This window comes from Microtus ochrogaster, chromosome 21 (assembly GCF_000317375.1).
Source record: "Microtus ochrogaster isolate Prairie Vole_2 chromosome 21, MicOch1.0, whole genome shotgun sequence".
Taxonomy (NCBI): Eukaryota; Metazoa; Chordata; class Mammalia; order Rodentia; family Cricetidae; genus Microtus; species Microtus ochrogaster.
In genome coordinates, this window is record NC_022022.1 from 38,019,220 (window position 1) to 38,040,015 (window position 20,796).

The 20,796-nt window shown below is 43.9% G+C and overlaps 1 protein-coding gene across 1 annotated transcript in view; it reads right to left on the minus strand.

Annotated features, from left to right (window-relative positions):
• Positions 1–2,448, minus strand: part of Lmo4 (LIM domain only 4) — a 15,703-nt gene extending 13,255 nt beyond the window's left edge. The window contains exon 1 of the mRNA XM_005357383.3: positions 2,063–2,448. The gene's annotated coding sequence lies outside the window, so the exon portion shown is untranslated. The remainder of the gene's footprint in view (positions 1–2,062) is intronic.
• Positions 2,449–20,796: the final 18,348 nt, after the last annotated feature.

Below are 20,796 nucleotides of genomic sequence, written 5' to 3' on the forward strand. Positions count from 1 at the left end.
GAGAGGGGAGGGGGGTGCCGGGTGTAAAGTTGCGAAACTGGTTTTTCGTATTTTAAACAGCACCTTTCACATGCCATTGTGGTGACCGCCATCTCCCATTATTGTTCCAAATCTCATTTCATTTTGAAGATCAATGAGTGTTTTCAGGACACAGGCAAGGATAATAGATCATTGAACTTTAGGACGCCTGTTAACTTCCTATACAAACACTCTCCACTTTGGTCTCGCTAATCTGCCCTTGATCAGCAATTTAAATGCTAGAGCTTTGTTCCTCCAAGGGGGGGGGGGTAGATACTGTGTGAGGAGGCGCTATTGAGGGGCACACAAGTTAAATTCAAGCCAGTCCTGCTGTCACCCAAAACTGATTTTAAACAACCCCCCCCCACACACACACTTTCTAATGAATGCCACAAGAGAAGCAACTGGGGTATAATATAGGAATCAATTTATAAAGCTTAGCTTAAACCGATTAATTTGTTGCCTCCAATCCGGAGTCCAATAAAGTCCTAGGGTTTCTCCAGTCACTTATTCTATAAAAAGATCAAGTTATTTACTGCCAATTAAGCAGCCTGTTTTGTCTTTGTCCTCTGTATGCCGAGAGTGTGGGCTCCCCGAGGCTCCCCAAGACATTCAGCATATACCTCAGAAGGGAGAGGGCCAACTTTGTCTGTCCCCAGCCCAACTTAACTGCAGCAAAGAACAGGGGAGAAGGAACGAGAGAAGGACTCAGGTTCCTTAAATAGGCCGATTTTAAACACATTTCCTCCGAAAGAGTCCCGGAACGTGTGTCCAGTGACCGCACAATAAACCAGAATAAGAACTGCACCAATTAAGCTGTAACAAAACCCTGAGACTCTGGAAACAGGACCGCTCTAAAACCCATTAGCATTGCATTTATCCGAATGCATCATACCTTTATGTAAATTGATTTATCTGATGCATTTACTCGAGGAATTGCTTTTTGTTACAATTTCAGCCCTAACCCAAATGAATCTGCATTTCCTGCCCTAGGTCTTTAAACTGTTCCCCCCCCCCCCAACGTTTTAATCGCTCCGAATTCCTTTTTAAAAGGGGAGGGAGGAGATTCCAAGCTGCTCCCCGCCCCCATCTTTAGTGAGAGGTAAATATATATGTATTTTTTTTTTGAAAAGGAAACATTACACTGAGAAAAGCATCCAGTAACCCCATTAGCTAAAGCTCTTAAGGACAAGCAATACCTTAATGCTGATTAAATCTAAAAGAGATGAATCAAGAGGACTGACCAGAAACTGACTCCCCTGATAACTAAGGACGGGCCCTCATCAAGTTTCATTTAGAGTTGGAAAAAAAAAAAGAAAGAAAGCTTTTAAGTTAAATAGGCTTATACTCTAGTAATTACATAGCCAAGCAATTTAGGTCCTGGGATAGCCAGTGAAATAGAAAGCAGAGCTGGCAGCTAGAGGCAAAATCTGCCCCCCTTTAACAACGTCTCTGGTGTTTTTTAATGGAGACCAAGGGAGGGACAAACGTAGCGCTGGCCATTTGTAGTACAAAAATGGATGCTTAATTCATGTCTTGATTTTAATTAGGTGATTCACCGGATTTCTCCTGGATTGGAACAAAAGACTTATAAGCCAAGAGGAATTCTTTTTAAAAAGAGAACAGGCAATGCCGGATCCTGGTCACTTAGAGCTTTTCGGTCCCTGTTTCAAATAGTGTTGGGGGGTCATGACTATGGCCCCCACCCACGCACACGCCACTTCTCATCTAAGCAGCCCCTGTCTTTCCTTTAGGAACTGGAACTGCCCCCAGACCTCTCGAGGGTCCCCACCAGCCCGGTCTCCAAGAAGAACCCTTTTGTAAGCAAGGAACCGCTACAAAGCTGGCGGCCCGGGGCTACCCTCGGTGCTAGCTCGCAGGCCGGCCTCGTAGTTTCAGACTCACGCATTATCTAAGGCGACGTATTGTTTACTTGCAATTTGGGACGGTCAAGGGAAGGAAGCCAAAGAAAACAGCCCCGGCCCCGACCAGTTCCCCCCCCTCGCCCCTTCCCCGCTCGCGGTGCCCCCAGCCACCCCCTTACCTGCTTCTCCCCTATATTGCAATACTGCGAGAGGCGGCGGCGGCGAAATGCGAGCGGAGCCGCTCGGCTTCCAGGGCAGGGGCGCCGGGGCCGGCGGAGCTGGAGGGAGGGAGGGAGTTCTCGCAGAAGCAGGAAAGGGGAGGAGGGGGCTAAGGGCTGATTTTTTTTTTTTAATCGCGTGGCTCTGGGGCGGGTAGAGGGAGCCCCACGCTAAGTGGCAGGCGGCCCAGCGCAGAAGTGTCAAGTCTCAGCCCGCGGGTCCAGGTCCTCAGCCCCCGGCTGCGCGCGAGCAGCTGCAGGCGCCCTCGGCCCGGCCCGTGCGGCGCAGCGGCAGCCACTGCTGCAATCGCGGCTGCAAGTTTGGCAATGTGGCTTCACTTTGTACGCGCCCCCGCCCCCGCCGCGCCCGCGCGCTCCTCCTCCTCCGCCGCCGCCTTCCTCCCGCCCGCCCGCTCCGGGCCGCCGGCGGCTCGGCCGAGCTCTTGCCCCCCCCTCCCGCGACCTGCGGCCCGGGAGCGGCGGTGCAAGCTCGGCCCCGCGGCCCGCGCGACGGCGCACGGAGTGGAGAGCTGCGGACCGGACGGGAGCGCTGCACCGATCGGCTGCCCCGCTGCTGCTGCCCGGCTCGGAGGCGGCGGTGCGGGCCTCTAACCGGCTCGCTCGCTCCTTCGGCGGCGCTTACACATGTGTTACTGACAGAGCAGAATCCCAACTACTCCCCGGCTCTGCCGCCGACGTCAGCGACCCTCAGCCACTGGGCGGCCGGATTGTTCAGGCGGAATAATAAAACCTGCCAATCCGGGGAAGGACAAAGGGTGACTGAAACGAGACTCGGGGGGCGGGGAGCGAGGCGGGCGGCTGAGCGGGCCCGGCCCGAGAAGGCGGGGGACCAGGGTCGGGGGACAAGAAGGGATCCCGGTGGCGCGGAGGACGCGGCCAGCGAGCGCGTGCCCAGGCTCGGGACCACACCTGCCCGGGCGTGGGGACGCGTGGAGCCACCCGCGGAGGGCCTCGGGGATCGCCTTCCCTGGTCCAGAGAGCAGACCCTCGGGAAACTTACTTTCCCAGAAATGGGTCTCTTCCTGGTAGGGTACAGGATTCTTTCTGCCGGAGGGAGGTAGACTTCACACAGGCGCAAAAGCTCTTGTTTTGTTTAATTCACGGGATTGCAGATTTCAAAACCTTAGGGAAAGTGGGAAATAGTTCCTACGTAAGTACTGCCTGCTTAACCCCATCTTGCTCCCTTTAACCCCGGTGTAAACTGGATGGAGCAGGCAGTTCATAGATGCTTGTCTGTTGCTGCCGGGTACAGATCACATCCCTGGTTTTCAGAGATGAAGAAAACTTTATAGAGAAAGCGTTTGCTCGCCATTCTCCCTCAGTGTGGATATGCTAGCTCTCTCGTAGCCCCCTACAGCAATGCAAGTCGTTGGAAGACCTGCTAGCTCACAACCCTAAGAAAGGAAAAGTACTCATTTCCTGTACATATCAAGATTTGAGGAATGCTAGCTTTGGATTCTCTTTCCAGGGCCAGAGCTCAGCGTAGGTCCTCGACTATCTAGTTATTCGACTTTATTCTGCCAAGTAAGTTTAATAAAACTCCCATCTGAGGTTAATATTAGGATTGATTAATAATAGTAAGTTCCAGAGATATTTTTCTGTTGGAAATTATCATGGAAGTGCAAAGCCCTGCTGCTAAGTATCATTAACTACAACCAGCCTTGTGGGACAAGCTTTCATACTGTATTACACACGGGCCTGCTGGACGGAGAAAAAGAAGTTGAAGGAAAATCAGGCGATTTAGTCCTTGCCTGTGTGTGCAGAATTTTCGGTCCTTTAAACTGCCAAAATTAGGGCAGAAGAATAAATATTGCCCATGAAACCAGGCCGAGGATGATTTTTAATGCCAGTTAAAAATACCCATTTCTATATTCTAGCCCCTTGAATTCTGAGCAGGTTACAATTAAAAATTATCCTGATGGATTTGTATTTAACGTGGCATTCATATGATCGTGTCACCTTGGGCATATATTAAAAGCATTTTTATACAAATCATTGAGGTGAGAATAATAATTGGGATGTCTTGTGCAGCAAAACAGCTGAACACGATGAAGCAGGCCAATTTAGGAAAAATTTAAAAAAAAATCAGAGGAGGAAAGGACAACGTGAGGAAATAATGCCTTGTAATTTCTGGGTTCATTTTTGATTCGTTAATAATTTACATCAACCAAAAGGAGGTAAGCACGAGGAGTTTTGTTTTTAAGACCAGTCTCAAAGTAGGTATTTCTACCTCTGACTAGTGAGTTCTGGGATTTGGGGCCTGCACCATTTTGACCAGCTGGTACCTCAGCGACTGCTATTGTGTTAGAATACGGCAGATGAGAAGAGTTCCATCTCTTTGTGATCACTTTCTTATCTCTAAAAAATGAAGAACTTAAACCTTATGGTCTTTTTTTCCCCCTTTTTAGCTGTTTTTTTTTTTTTTTTTTTTTTTAACAGAACACATACCATGTAGCATCATAGTGAGTTATGGCTTTCCTCAAGTCTGAACAGTAACATGAAATTTTAATTCTAAAATAAAATGTTATAAATATAAGCGGGAATATACTCAGCTGTCACGGAATGATTTTTCTAAGGATCTAGGCAGTTTCTGTGGAAGGAAGGAAAGAGGGACTGACGGAACTTTGAACATGTGTCTCCAGGCTTCACGGGGCCTGCTCTTTCAGGGACGGTTTTAATGTTTTGATTCTAATTGTGTGTGAAGTCTGCATATATATTCCAGTAAAGTGGAGTGGGCGGGAATATACCACCCGAAGGCTTCATTTACTGTTTACTGTGGTTATAGAAAGCAAAGGTAGTAGAGGCTACCATCTTCTCTGAAGGATGAGAAGTGAATCCATTCGCTGTAATCAAAATCCAGGTGTACTTGAACGACAGCGCCACCTCTGGGTAGTCTTTATTTCTGCATCCTTGGTCTAAGCAGCCCTTTCTCATGCAAGTCCTTCTGCCTGTGATCTCAAAAGTACCTTCCTGAGAAAGGAACCCAGGGTCACTCTTTGATTTCTGGTGATCCTAAACATACAAAAACGGCGAACATATGCAAGCTCTTGAAAGGCACTGATGCCCTCTTTAATAGAATTGTTCAAACAATTATAAAAAAAATAGCACCAAGAAATAATTCTGATACCAAATAAAATGAACTAACTCGGGATAACGTTGCATTGTGTCCGTTGATTTGGGAAGACTCTGTGGACATCACATATTCATCATTCACTCAGTGACCTAAAGTAAGGGACAAAAGTATAGCACTTTATCAAAAAGAAAGGAAAAAACAAACTGTTTCCCAAGGGTTTTTTGTTGTTGTTGTTATTTTAATTAAACCAAAGAACCATGTAGATCCTAAATCAAGCCCCCCTTTTCCCTGCTTGCCCTGAAATTGTTTGTCTTCATCTTCTCAGATGAGCTCTCCCTCGTGGACTCTGTGCTCCCCAGTGACAAGTCTTTTAAGAATCCACGGACAGCAGAAGCTCTGTCTGTCTGTCCTCCTTCTGATATGGCAATGCCAAGACAAGCACCCAGCTCTTTTTCATGGCGGCCTGGGAGAAAGGTGGTGCCCTTGGGAAGCCCGGGAAAAGCTGTATTTTTGAAGGAAGGCTTTCCATTACAAAGGGACTGCCCACCTTTACTCTGGCATCTTAGAACTCCAAAGGTCCCAGTGGAGAAGGACGAAACCAGTTAAATACCAATGCCAAAGACTAGGCGGTAGGTTATGCTTTCCTATTGGCTGGGTGTGGAGAATACAGTACCTAGGGCCTGGGAAAATCTGAAGCTGTTAAAAGAATAGAGTTAAAGCTGAATAGGGTTGCCAGTCGTGCGTGCCTCATGTCCCGGCTACTTGAGAGGCTGAGGTAGGAAGACTGCTTGAGCTGGGAAATTTGGGACAGCACGACCCTCAAAAGAAGAATGGGGAAGGGAAAGAAAAGAAACAAGGAACAAGAAAAAAGGAGGGCTAGGGGGTATAACTCAGTTGGCAGGGCGTCGGTGCAGCATGTAGCCGATTGGATCCCAAAGACTACAGGAACCAGGTGTGGTAGCAGAAATGTGTGACCCTCACTTGGGGGTTGGCGAAAGAATTAGAAATATAGGGTCAACTCAGCTACACAGAAAAGTCCACACAAGATCTTGTTTCAAAAAACCAACAACTCTTGAAAAAGAAGGAAAAGAAAGGGGAAGGAAGAGAGAAGGGTTCGCATGGTACAAGGATAAGCAATCGCTTTAATAGAACATTAAAAAAAATACCTCAACGATTAATATGACAAATATCCCACCAAATTAGTTTTAGATAGAAAGTTTTAGTGCAACTCCTATTTTATAAGGTAATTAAGACCACGGGGAAGAAAATGGTTTTATTGGAATAAAAACAGAACGTGGCTGAAGAAAAGGGAAGCATCCATGTTGCTATCGCATTGAAACTGCTGTAACCGGGCGCCATAACTGAAGGTGTAGGTTCTGCTTCTAACTTCTCTTAGGGCATGTGGAACTCATGGCAATGACCGGCAAGATGGGAAAGATGAAGGGGAAAAGGGTCCAGAATTGTATTTTCCCCAACAAGCAAGGCAACTTTACTATAATTGCAAAAGATGACTCATTTTCTTCTTGTGGGTTTGTAAAAAAGAAAGGCCTTCACTACACTCCAAATCTGCTTCAGAACTATAGGTACATCTTCATTTAGAATTTATCTTATGGTGACGATTTCTTTGGAGAAATTTGGCTCCTCCAGGCTGCCTATCTAAGACTGGAGTCTGTTAACGCTCCAAGCACAGGTGATATTGTGCAAAGCAATGAAGAGATTCTTTGCAAGAGGCTCGCTGTGTTCCCTCAGACTAGAGCAGTGGTTCTCAGCCTTCCTGGTGCTATGACCTGACTTGATTATAGCTCCTCACGCTGTGCTGACCCCCAACCATAAAGTTACTTCTGTTGCTACTTTGTACCTGTAATTTTGCTACTGTTGTGAGTTGTAATATAAATATCTGTATTTTCCAATGGTCTTAGGTGACTCTGTGAAAGGGTCCTTGTGATGTGGGAGTGATTTTTTATTAATAAAGAAACTGCCTAGGCCCATTTTATAGGCCAACCCTTAGGTAGGCGGAGAAAACAGAACAGGATGCTGGGAAAAAAAAGTTGAGTCAGGGAGTCGCCATGGTTCTCCCACGCCAGGCAGATGCAGGTTAAGATCATTCTTGATAAGCCAGCTCATGGGCTATACAGATTAATAGAAATGGGTTAGATTAATATGTAAGAGCTAGCCAATAAGAGGTTGGAACTATTGGGGCCAGGTAGTGTTTAAAAGAATACAGTTTCCATGTAATTATTTCGGGTATAAAGCTAGCCGTGCAGGCAGCCGGGTGCTGGGGACGCAGCTCCGCTATAAAACTGCGCCCATGTTCCTAAAAAAATTGTTTATAAATGTTCTTTTACATTTAAAGGGGGAAATGATATAGGTATGAATAATTTGCATTGGTATGGATTTTAAGGTCAATTTTGTTATATGTATATGTATTTCTGATTTTAAATAAGGTGTTGTGATTGTGTAGTTCATTTTTAAAATGTAATGTATAATTAGGAAATATAGGTTGTTGATGGATAATCATAAATAATAGTCAAGTTTGTAGTCATGTTACTTAGATTTTCTAGATATATAGAGATATATTTCAGATAGGCATTCTTCATATCTCTCAAAGGCTACAGAATATGGCATTTAAAATATTTTAATAACTTAGGACTTTTCATGACAATGAGACACGTCTGCTCCTGACAGCGCCAATCTACTTAAAGAGGAAGATGGGCATCAAAGAGGATCCTTATGGAGCTTGATAGCCATTTGGGCAAGAAACTGCTCTTGCCTGGACTGTTGCATAAACTGGACACAGAGAACCCACAGAGAGAGGACTGCTAAACTTGCCAAAGGTGAGATGGTCTTTTGGGGTTCCTGATTCATGAAAGTCTGCGAGAGATTCTACAGAACACAGCAGAAAGTGACTAAACTGTCTTTGGAATTTTCCTGCTTCATGGAAATGTCTGCTAAAAACTATGGGCCTGTAGGCCGAAGATGGATGCCCCAACGGTACAGAGGAACTTTGGGTGACTGTCCAGGCTGCGAGATGTCTCTGTCATTTATTTCTTATTTGCTTAGGTAATATTATATCCTTCTGGAGTCTTTGATGGAATTAAAGAATGGATAAATAGTTATAGTTTTCCTTAGTTATGATAAAATATAAAGTAGATATAAATATTGTAACTGTAATTCTTACTTGATAACTGTTTTGTTATATGTAATTTTACTATGTTAAAGTTAAAGCCTTTCTTTTTTGTTTAAACAAAAAAGGGGAAATGATGTGGGAGTGATTTCTTATTAATAAAGAAACTGCCTAGGCCAACCCTTAGGTAGGCAGAGAAAACAGAACAGGATGCTGGGGAAAAAAGTTGAGTCAGGGAGTCGCCATGGTTCTCCCACGCCAGGCAGATGCAGGTTAAGATCATTCTTGGTAAGCCAGCTCATGGGCCACACAAAATAATAAAAATGGGTTAGATTAATATGTAAGAGCTAGCCAATAAGAGGCTGGAACTAATGGGTCAGACAGTGATTAAAAAAATACAGTTTCTGTGTAATTATTTCGGGTATAAAGCTAGCCGTACAGGCAGCCGGGTGCTGGGGACGCAGCCCCGCCGCTCCTAATTCAACATCCTTGGACCCAAAAGGGACTTCGACCCACAGGTTGAGCTGGCCTGATAGGTCAAGTGATGCTTATTAAAACCAAGATAAAACTTTTCCTGGATAAATTTAATTTAATAATAGGTACAAGAGAAAGTATAAATGTGTGTGTATGTAATACTGCTGAATGCATTAAAATTATATAGTCTGTCAAAAACAGTTATCCTGTTTAAAATCAATTATTGCCCCTTCAAGACAAAGGAAATGAGAACCTACTGACATAAAAATTAAAGCCATACAACATAATTCATTTTCCTTTTTGTTATCTCTGTTTTCTGTAAAAGAGGGATAATAATTCAGAAATCTTAAGATGTCTAAACTACAAATTCTGTAGTGTCATTTTAATTGTAGTATTGATATAATTAAGATTTTTTAAAACTGTGCAGTTTTCTAATGAAATGTACTATTTTAAATATAATGCTAGTTCTTATTTGCTCACAAAGAAATTGATGAAAATATGAGAATATTTATTCATTGTAATGAATGACTGTTGGAATTAGGGGAGTACAATCCATAGCTGTCTGTGGCCTTGAAAAACACACATCTCTACTCTATATAGCACTATAAATTTTTTCGAATAAAAAGAACAACCAGATATGGATTTTTTAAAATAATAAAATTGGATAACTCAATTGACTAAAATGTGTTCCCTCCACGCAGAGGTACACATTATAACGTCATCATTTATATTTCCCAACATAAATCAAGTTTCATAATAAAATTGTTTTTGATGAATCACCACTTCTTTTCTAGCTTCAAAACATTCTGACAGAGAAAGCAAATTTGTTGATCTCTCTGTATGATAAGAAATCACTAAAAATATATTTAAGACTTTTAGTCTATGGTGACTTTTTTTTTAAAAGAAATGTCCCTTAAAATTAAATAGTCAAGTGAAGCCAACCTCAAATTTAAGGGAAGAACCAAAGAATAAAATTGACTTTTTTTTTCAGCATTTTTCCAGAGCCATCTGCTGTGTTCTCTGACAATGAGGCCAAGAAGAGTCATTAGAGAACAATGCCATGGAACCAATTTGCTTAAAAATGAAAACGTAAACCACACTACCTTTAAGGTGTGTTTGTTCTAGGCATAGGTTTAAATATCCCAACATTGTCCCCAGATGTCTCCTGCTTATTTTTGTTGCTTTTCTCCACTGAGATAACAGTTCGCACTGCCCTGGAATTCCTCCGTACCCCTGGTGTCCGGTAGTAAATCCTGCACGTTATTAGAATATCTGTCTGTTATCAGCCCAGTCAGGGGGTGAATTATTGACTATAACTCATTGCTGGGAAGACTGCACATGGCACTCCAGTGAAGTTTTGATAATTTCTAGAAGTCATGATAATTTATGGATGGGGGTTTTGATTGATTTCCCTCCACCTATTTTGTGCCTATCAGTAAATAGGACACATATTGATGGCCTACTTGAAGTACATTAACAATATGGGACAATTCACAACTTAAGCATGTCTGTATTCCCACCAGAGAGATTCTGTTAACACAGCAACTCGGTGTCTGTGAATTCTCTTCTGTTTGCTTTACTCGTGGGAAATGGGAATCACAGATCTCTGCCACCTGAATGTGGAAAATCACTGGTCATAGAGCTATTTAGATGCATCCCTTGTTTACACTGATGCTAGCCTCTGCTTATGATGAATCAGGGAACCAGAGGCAGGGAAGCAAAACACATACAGAAAGATTTTTGCATCACTTCAAGTATCAGGATCCAGCCCATAGGATAAGAGACCTCTTGAATCCAATGAATACTAGCTAAGTTAGTTATTATTTGAAAATCTTGTAATATATGGACATAAAATTCGCAGATACTGTTCAATATGCTATAACTGTCACTTTAAAGTTTGTCAGACTATTGGATAATATCCGCCCTTAAAAACAATTCTATTGTACTATCTTTTGTGTTTGTTTTCCTCCTGTCTCATTTTTGCTACATTCTCCAAATTCAATTATTTCCCAGAGTAAACTCTACTAGACAAATGTTTCTTTTATTCCTTTACTGAGTTTTCATCATTGTGATTTCATTATTGTCTGATTTTACTACAACAATTGCCTCCTAGAAAAATAACAGTATTTCCAACTCTTAATATATACTTTGGAATAAGGCAAGCAGTATAAATAATAACTTCAATTTAATGGTTATTTTCCTAGATGCCATTTAAAACATGTCTACATATCTAGAAATTTCAACTTACGCCCAAATAATATTTTGAAATCTGAAATAAAAATAATGGTGTTGCTTTTGCAAGAGCAGTCAGGATCAAAGGCGGGTTATTTGACTGAATACTTGGCTGGGGGAAAATAATGCTTTCTTCATTTTGTCTTAATTTAGTAGCTTCTAGCAGTCATCTAAACAATCTTAAAATTAAAAGATAATGTTAATGGGAGAGGCTGTTGTCATAGGATAATGGTTCCCTGCTGCTAGATTAATGCAGCCACAACAATGCTAGAACACTCATTGAAAATACAGGGGGAGACAAAACCGGGAGATTTATTTCCAAAGCAGGTGTCATGGAGCCTGTGACACTGTTGTGTTACAATTACATTGCTTCATTTTTGCCTAATCACAATGGAGAATGATCTTTTTTTTTCCCCTGAAGGGTATGAAGAGGCAGTGGCATGGGCTCAGACTCCAGGACCAAAGTGCATTCTTTTAGACTAGAGGAAATTTCTTGTATGACTCTTCCAATCAGGAGGACGCTCTATTTCTTAAACATGTATATACATCTGTGCGCATGTATGTCTCATGTGTGGGTACCCTCGAGAAATCGGTAGAGGTGCCGTTGGAGTTCCCTGGAGCTGGAGTTACTGGTTATGAGCAGCATGATGTGGGTGTTGGGAACTGAACTTGCATCCTCTGAAAGAGCAGTAAGTACTGGTAACCACAGAGCCATCTCTCCAGCCCCAGAAGGAGGTTTCTTAAAGCTGTACCACTGATACATTTGAAAGGCACAAATGTGCCTTTGTGCCCTCAAAGAGGAAGGGGCACAGCAACAAAAACCATCATCATTATCTACATAATACTGGTAGATAGAGTGATAAGCATCACTGGCATCCGTATGTGTCTTCCCAGCAAACTAGGGAGTGATAAGCTCTCCATAGATGTGCACTGCCATAGCCAGCTGTCCTGCTTGGTCTAGTAGCATCCAGATAAGAGTTCCAAGGGCCTAACAAGAACGTCATGGAAGTCAGAATTCCTAGCAGCCCCCCAGAGTCCCACTCATTTTATGGCTGCCCCACCTATGTTCTTACCTATCAGGCCAAGCAGTTTCTTTATTAATTAGCCAATGAAAGCAACAGATAGACAAATGACCTTTGCACTCTATCTGTGGACACATGTATGTGGACACACATACACACAAGATTCCCCTTCTCACGGGCTCAGTGTAACAGGAACAACCACAATATTACCTTTTCATTCAAATCCATCTTGATTTAGAAAAAAGTAGCCAGTAATGAACCTTTCTTTGTGTGCCAGACACTGGGACAGACTTCCTCTAGAGGGACTCTTTATCCCCACAACATCCAACATGAACAGAATCACTACCTCTATTTTTAAACAAAGGAAACTTCAATCCAAAAGTGAAGTTTTTGTTCAAGACCAGTGTCAAAATGAGGTTTAGAACTTGGGGTTGTCCATCTAGGTCTGGCAGTGCAAGCCTTTGTAATTCCAGTTACACAAGAATGTGAGGCGGGGGGGGTTTCAAATTCTAGACTTGTCTTGGGTAAAGCACAAGTTCAAGGCCAGCTCTAACAGCTTAGCAAGATCCTGCTTCAAAACAAAATATAGGCCATGAGTTGGGGACAGGTCACGGCAGAGCACTCTGCCAGAAAGTATGAGGCTAAGTTTCAATCCTCTGCAAAGTTCTCAGATTGAGAGACCCTTCCATGGTCTACCAATCAGTAGGTAGATGAGCGCTGCCAAATAATTTTCTGAATTTTTAACTTCTTATCCTGTGTTTCTTAGCTGGAGGTTTTGCTAGCTGTTAGGAATTTGGTGATATCTGGAGACACTTTTGGCCATCACAACTAACAGAATGGAGGTTGTTACAGGCATTAACAAGTGAAGTTCAGAGATGCTACCAAAACATCCCCAAGGCAGGGGAAAGAGGACTAGGAAGCTGGTTCTGAGGTTAGGCACACTGGCTGCTCTTGCAGAGGATCAGAGTTAGGTTCCCAGCATTCATATGGAGGCTCAGAACCATCTTAACTCCAATTTCAGGTGATCTGTCACCCTCTTGTGGCCTCTGCAGGTACCAGGCGTGCAATCAGTATATTTACATATATACAGGCAAACGTCCATATAAAATAATAAATAAATAGATCTGTGGACATTTTGGGGAATAATAATAGGGTTGTTGTTGTTGTTGTTGTGCTGAGGTGACGAAGTCTTGCTCTAAACTATTGTTGGACTTTGATGATCATAATGAGAGGTAACCTGAGTTGTAGAACATCTGTGAATAAACTTCAGTGAAGATTTACAAAGAAGTTCCTTTAACCGGAAAATTTTCAGTCTTGAAAAGTCAATTGAGGCAAAATTTACGTCCATCCCAGAAAAAGTCTATGCACTATAGTCTACGGGGGGAAAAATGTTCAGTGCATGGAAGTGTTTGAGTTTGAACATACAAAACAAAACTGCAAAACTTGAAAATAAATAAATTTTCAAATAATTTTCTATAGAAAGTAAGTGACTGACTTTCAAACTGCAATCGAATTAGGGGTTGGGGGTGGAAAGATAGTTCAAAAATAAAGAGTACCTTCTGTTCTTCTAGAGGACCCTAATTCGGTTCCTAGCACCCATGTTGGCCAGCTCACAACTGCCTGTAACTCCAGCCCCAGAGCTCTGACTCCGCCTTTAGGCCTCCATAGTCACCTGCTCATATACGGCATATGCGCTTGCAAACACATGCAGAACCAAAAATAGATCTTCTGTTTATGCACACTGAAATTGTAAATGTTGTAGGGTGCATTTGACGTTATGCAGATAGACAACCCAAGGTGAGATTCTTCTGGGTTCCGCTGGAGTTTGATAGTAGATCTGCAGTCATTATGTTAATGAATGAAATCTAAGACGCAAGGCCTGACTAAAGTCAGTGATTGGACTCTGCCCAGATTTGAAAGTCAAGTCTTTCAGACGCAGCAAATACAAAGTTCTTAGTGGGAAGAGAGGTGGGCATTTTCTGCAATAGCTACGGCTGCTGGGATAGAATGAGACAGACAGACAGACAGACAGACAGTGCTGCAGATGATACCAGAGACAGACAGGGACACTCAAATCTCACTCTGAGCACAATGGTGTTCTATGGAGTGGGCTAAATGCACTTGCCACGCCAGCATGAAGATCTGAGTTTCAATCCCAGAACTGACATAAAACTCAAGCATGGTAGAATGTATCTCTATAATCCCAGTGCTCTTTCGACAAATTAGGGGACAGAGACAGGAGAATCACAGAAGCTTATGGGCAAGAGTTATTTTCTGACCTTGGCATGCATGTTCCGGTATGTACAAACCTGCACTCACACACACAAGCATAAACAAATAGACACACACGAAGATTTTAAAAAGGCATTGGAAGGCACTGTAATCTGATTTAATTTCTTTCAAAGGTTAATTTTTCTCCTTTGGAGAAAATTGAATGAGAAAATGTAAAGGCAGAAATACAGCTTACCCTTAGATCTGTCTGTCCCTCCTTCTCAGAACCTGAAGCTGTGGATCTTGTCCCTTGGAATTAAAGACTGCCTTTCCTAAACTTGCCTGCAGCCCCATGGACACTGCGATAAAATTTTATCAAGAAAATAAAACATACGGGGAAATGCAGAGGAAAGAGGTCACACATGCCACAGCTCCCTTGCATATCTCCTGCCGGCTTCCTATGACGTGAAATGTGGACCTGGTGGCTAAGGCTTCATCAGAGGATGACCTTGAGTGTGGATGGAGTCTTGGGTGATGGAGCAGACTGGTAACTCAGATTCCTCGTGACAACCCATGTTGAGAAAACAGCAGTGGAGGAGCTCTTTTCAAACTGATGGTGAGAGAGAAATCAATTTAGTTTGCTTAAATCTCTGTCGGTTTTTTAATAGAGTTGAAACAATGCTGACTGACCTCCTGTGATAGAAAGAGAGGCTGAAGTGAGAAGCCAAAGAGAGATCACTGCCGTGTTCTGCCTGAGGAAAGAAGTGACCACGGACCAGGTCAGACTCTGGTTGTAGAGGCTGAGGACAGTGGTCGGAGGCCAGGCATCGTGTGTGAAGGGTTCGAGGAAAGCCACAACATCAGGGCTGACCTCTAGATTCTCCGCTCACCCAGTCCTGATTTTCTTTATCAAGGCGGAGGTCTGTTCATTCCAGAGGGAAAAAATCAGGACTGGGTGAGCGGAGAAGCGAAGCCATGGAAGTGGCACGTGGTTGGATAATATACCGTCTCTGCCAAGATCCTTTTTACTGTCGCATAAAAATTCCAAAACTCATCGTGGCTAGAACTGGTCTTGTTTGGGGCACGTGCAGTCTAGGGAGTTGTTACGGCCTTTGCCGTTGCAGCTCATCTTGTTAAGGAACCGAACGTCTGGCATTTGGATGCTATTAATTATGAAATAATCACTCCCATCCTCAAGAAACACACCAAAGACTTCTAAGACCAAATAAAGATGCTGCCAAGTAAGGAAAGGCACCGACGGCTTGGATATTTTTCCTCCGTAACACCAGAGTCACCTGCTTGTCAACCTTGGAAGAGTAAACACAGTTTGATCACATGCATAAAAGATCAGCTGTGACTACAGAACAAGGTTTAAGGGATAACGATACTGGGGGCAAAAAAAGAATTCTCCACATGGTCCTTCGAGTTCTAGGCCTCTGTGTCTGGCTCTTCATTCTGTGGTTCAAACAAAGCCAAGTCTTTCACTCACCTTCAGAAACGTTTCATGAAGTTAAACTTTCTGTTGTCATTTGTCTCCAAAACCAGACAAGTTGTGGGAATCAAGCTCAAATCCTCTGTCTGTTGCCATATATGGAATCTGAACGTATAAAATGAGTGGGCTGGTGCTGGGAAGCTGCCCCATGCTGCTTTGTCACAGCAATGGTGATCCTGCATAGCTAGGCCTGGCCTCAATATCACCAAGCAGCAAACTGAACACAAACTCCCTCTACCTCAGATTGCCCCAGGTCCCCCTGAATAAAGCCAGAAGACATCAAAAGCTGTTGAATGAAGTCAATAAAGAACTAACCGGAGAGGGCCACTGGGCGTGAACCAAGCATTTCCCACGGCGGCGTATGGCACTGAGAAGACCCGCAATACACAGTAGCTCAAGGAGCAGAGACGGCACTGCGAAGCACCCAGGTCTAGTCCTTCAAGTTCAGTCTGAGAAGAAGGAGTCAAAGGCTAGGCTGTATCTGAAAGGGGGAGAATTCCACCTTGTTCTTTGTGAGGGTTGGACACCACAGGCACAAAGATGATGTGTAGCCTGTAGCCGGCAGTGCTCAAATCCCAACGTGAGAAGAGGAGAGACCAGAGTGGAGGCTGGGGATTTCCCAGGGGTCTCCCAGCAAGACGCTGCTAGGGCCTACACTCATTCCCTGCCATCCTCTGCCTGCTTCATCACGTGGCCATCGCTCCCGATTTGGGATAATTTGGGACGCGATCCCTTTCGCTGAAGGGCGATTTGTGGAACACCTGCGTAAGAAGCGGCAACAGAGCGAACCCCATGCTCAGCTCTGTTTTCCAGATTCACACCCTGGCCTTTCCCTTCTGACCACAGCGACTGGAGACGGTTACCTTGGATTAACTACGTGGCACCTTCCACTCTTGCCAAGTGTTGGTTTGGTCAGGTGTCAAAAGCGCCAAGACTCTTCAGAAGCCTAGGACCCCCGCAGCCTGCAGCAATGCAGCAAGTTGCCACTGGCCTAACTAAACTAGTCTTCCCCAGCAACTAGTTTATGGGTAAGCTCATGACCCTTCTGACCAATATGTTGAAGAAAGAGGTTAAGGGCCAGGTCTCCCAGGAAGGTACCTTGCTTTTTATCAAAACAAACAAAGTGGTGGGGGGTGGGGAGTGTTGCCACCTTCTCTTTTTGCAGTGGATGAAATGTGGAGAAAGATGGCTGGACCTCCTGCCTGCCCCATCTGGTGACCACAAGGAGAGGCAAAGGGATCAGAGAGACAGTAAGAGTCAGTCCCTTCGGTGGCGTGGGCTGGGGGCCTGGATTAATCTAAACATAAACTTCCGGCCTCTAATTTCTCACTGTGTGAGGAAATCAATGCCCCTTTGTTGTTCTGCTCACAGTCAAAAGCGCCTTCATTATTATGAAGTGGGAAGTGAGCTTCAGAATTTCCCCATGACCGTAGGGAGGTATTTTGGGTTTTCTAGCACTACCAGCGCCATGACAGAAGAGGCTGTCTTTAGGACGACAGGGCCGGCAATTAGACTCTTCCTGTTGCAAGGCCTCCCTGAGGCATGGTCTCAGCACATGCTATCTCTTAACACTCTTGTTTCCAGAATGCCTATTATTTTTAATGTGAGATTTGGCCCCGGCCAAATCTTTGTTTGTGCCATTAGAATTTCATATGCCTCATGCCTCTATTGGCTTCTCTTGTTTCTCACTGCCTGTGTGAGAAGGCTAGGGACACTTAAAAAAAAAAAAAGAAAAAGAAAAGAAAGAAAGAAAAAAAACCCCACAAAACCCCTAGACATTGAGAGGTGAAACAAGTTCTCAGTATGAGCGGACTTATGGCCACTAATGTCTTCTTCCCAGCATCTGGATGGGGCTTCAGGGCCTGGTCAGCTTGAGATGTACCCATATGAAATTTACAAATCATTTTCCCTTTGTTCTGTCTGAGAATCGAGGCTGTAATGGTGCTCCTTTACTGTATATCATTATTAAGAGTCTTTTGCTTATGTTAGGGGGGCTTATGGAAGGGCTCAGACAAACACAAAACCACTTATTAGGACAAACAGAGCTTTTAAAAGAATACTATACTCTCATGAATAAACTAGTTCCTGATTGGCTAGAGTTGCAATTTAGCTTTTATCAGTAATTAAGGGCAAGCCATGGAGCAAACTCGTTAGTTGACACCAATTACAATTGGTAGAGGAACTAATGAGTCCGAGAGAAAAGTTATTTATTTCTAAACTTCTGAAGCATAATTGTTGTGTAAATCGGATAGCGCGCAAATCTTTTCCATACGTTTAGGTTGGTAATTGAGAAATAAAATGGTTACCAAATGTACTCTTTGTCCAGTTTTGTTCTGTAGTCGATCTCTCTTGGGACTCTTTAAAGTGTAAGGGAAAGGTGATGTCAACGGCAACGTACTCTGGGCAAACGGAGCCAGGATTAATTAATAGAGATGAAAGGGAAATCCTAGACCTTTCTTAACCATCGCCTTGCGGTCCCCACAGCAAGATACTTGCTGTTCTGCAGATGACCAAACACAGCCGAGGATGAGGCCAGGGCCCAGAGACCGCCTTGTGTTTAAAAACAAAACAAAGCAGGAGAAGGGAGAATAAGCCTCAGCTCCATCGCTTCCAGAGTGGAGTTTTTAAAACAAGGAACTCTCAGGAGCTTTTCCCTTTGAAGTTTAATATGTGGGGCTTTACATCAATATAACATTTTAAATGTGTTAAACAAATTAGTCTCTGGTTACCAAAGTTTCGAGACATTTGCCAGTTGCTGTTGAACTAAATCGAATATGTGGGGTGAAGTTGATCACGCGGTTGTTCATCTAGAAGAACGCACATTTGGCATGATTAATAAATAAACCAACCTCCCATCGCTTCAGCCTCTCTGTTTACTTGAAGACACTCTTACTTTAAAAGGACATTAATATTCTTAGAATTATTATTAGAATAATTGCTTTTACTCCTCTCAGAATCACGTTTTTTTTTCTCATTTCCCTTCAGCACAGGCAGCTTTTCAGTCAGATAGAAACTCCCCCATTATTATTCCCCACCCCCCCAAAAAATGAAGAATAGGAATTATACACTTTTCACTAAGGAATAATTAATTCGTCTCAAGTATTAGAACACAGAATTGGAGAGTGACTTTGAATAGGAGTCTCTGAGGAGTAGCATTGTTTGTTCTGTTCAGCCTTTAATGAGCCTTAGTAAATGGCCAGGAAAAATTACCTCCTTTCTGTAATATGAGAGAGGCGAAGAATGTAGGAAGTTATCGAATTCCCTGAGAGAAAAGGGAACACACGCACACGCGCACGCACACACACTAGCACGCACATACACAGGCACGCCTCCTCCTTCACAACAGTGCCTGGTCGCTTCGGAGCACGTGGCTCTCCTTTGGACTTATTTGAGGATGAGAGATCTGGTTACTAAGTGCATTAAAACAGAAGCCTGTCCCTAATTTGTATTGATTATTCTTATCGTGACCACTGTTGAATCTGCTGGGGAAACCGTCCATCCTGTAATTCCACGGGGCTGGCTATTCATTTCACCCACCACCTTAGGTTTCTTCCCTTGTAAGACAATGAGGACCAGAACTTAAGCAGAAATGAGCTGCAGAGGAGCCTCCCCTCCCCCAAAGGTCACTGGATTCGATAGTAAGAATGCTCAGATTATAAAGGTCTCACCCTAAAGAAGACTCCTCGCAGAAAAAGACTTTCACAAAGAGCTAAAGGCTTTCTCCCAAGTTTCCACAGGCCTCTGGGCTTCCCCAAGAAGCTGAACTCTTTCCAATCCTAAAGGTCCTCAGATTTAGCAGTGACCTGGATGGTAGACTGCTCAGAAGATTGCAGAGACCAAGATAGGGTTTGCTCATGCTTTGTCTTCACGTGTGATGGGCTTCAGGAACCTTCTTCCTTGCCTGAGGAAGGCTAGAGGTCCTAACAGCACCCTAGGACTGAATATATAGTTTCCATCTGTGCAAAAGAAGCTATGCAATAGCAAATAGCCAGAGTGAATTTCCCCAGCACTGTCAGAGCTGGGCAAGCCTCTACAGCCAAAAGCTGGGCACAGGCAGCAGACAGAGCTGGGCTTGTTCTCTGTGGTCGGCTCTTGAGAGGGAGGGTGGAGAACGATGAAGCTCCCTTTTCTGTTCTCTACCATTCCCATGCCTGGCAGGGAGTCATGTCCGCTGTGAGGCCAGTCCGGCTCTGTCTGTGCCTCCATTCCTGCGCTGCGTGTGTGTCTTCCCTTCCTCAATAGTTCTGCTCCCAAGCTAACATAGCAGGACCCAAAGCTGACACTTGGCCAGATCTCAGAAACGGATTCCCACTAAGACATGAACAAGCTACAGATGGCATTTAGGTTCCACTTGTTAATTGTTTTGTATCTCTGGACAAATTGGCTAACTTCCCCGAATGTCAGGATAGAGTGTTCGTTTACAACAGGGGGCTAACGCAGCTAGTGCGTTTTGCAGGTTAAGCAGGCTAACATTTTGGCATCGTGTCTCTTCCTTAGTAAAGGGGGTCTGTCCCTCTGCTCACACTCAGATGCAAGAAGTTGACACCAGGAGTTTCTGAGTCTATACCATGCTTGTGGAAGTTCTCACACAAGTACTGTCCAAGAGCTGTGAGGAGTGCATGCTCTCATCCTGTGTCATTTACAGCAGGGGTGATCTCTGTTCCACAGGTGAGGAAAGAAATGCTAAGGAATGGAACAGACGTGCACAATGTCATGTGATCAGAAATAGGCAGAGCTCAGACGTAAACACGAGTCCCCTGTCTCCAACTCCCCTGCTCAGTAGGCTTTGCAACACTCGGAGATCAGAAAGTGTATGCCTTCGATCAAATGATGCAAACTGGCAGCCCTGGGGCTTAATCCAGCCAGATGGCTTTTGTTTAGCTGACAACATCTTAAAATTTTGAATTTTTGACTAACACTGAAAAACATGGAGATTACCTGTAAATATTTGGAGTTACAGATTCCATTGTAAGAAGAAAGGTCTGGAACCTGCCTGCCCATGTGAATCTTCCACAAACTAGGTCGGTGTCCGAGAGAAGCCCAAGT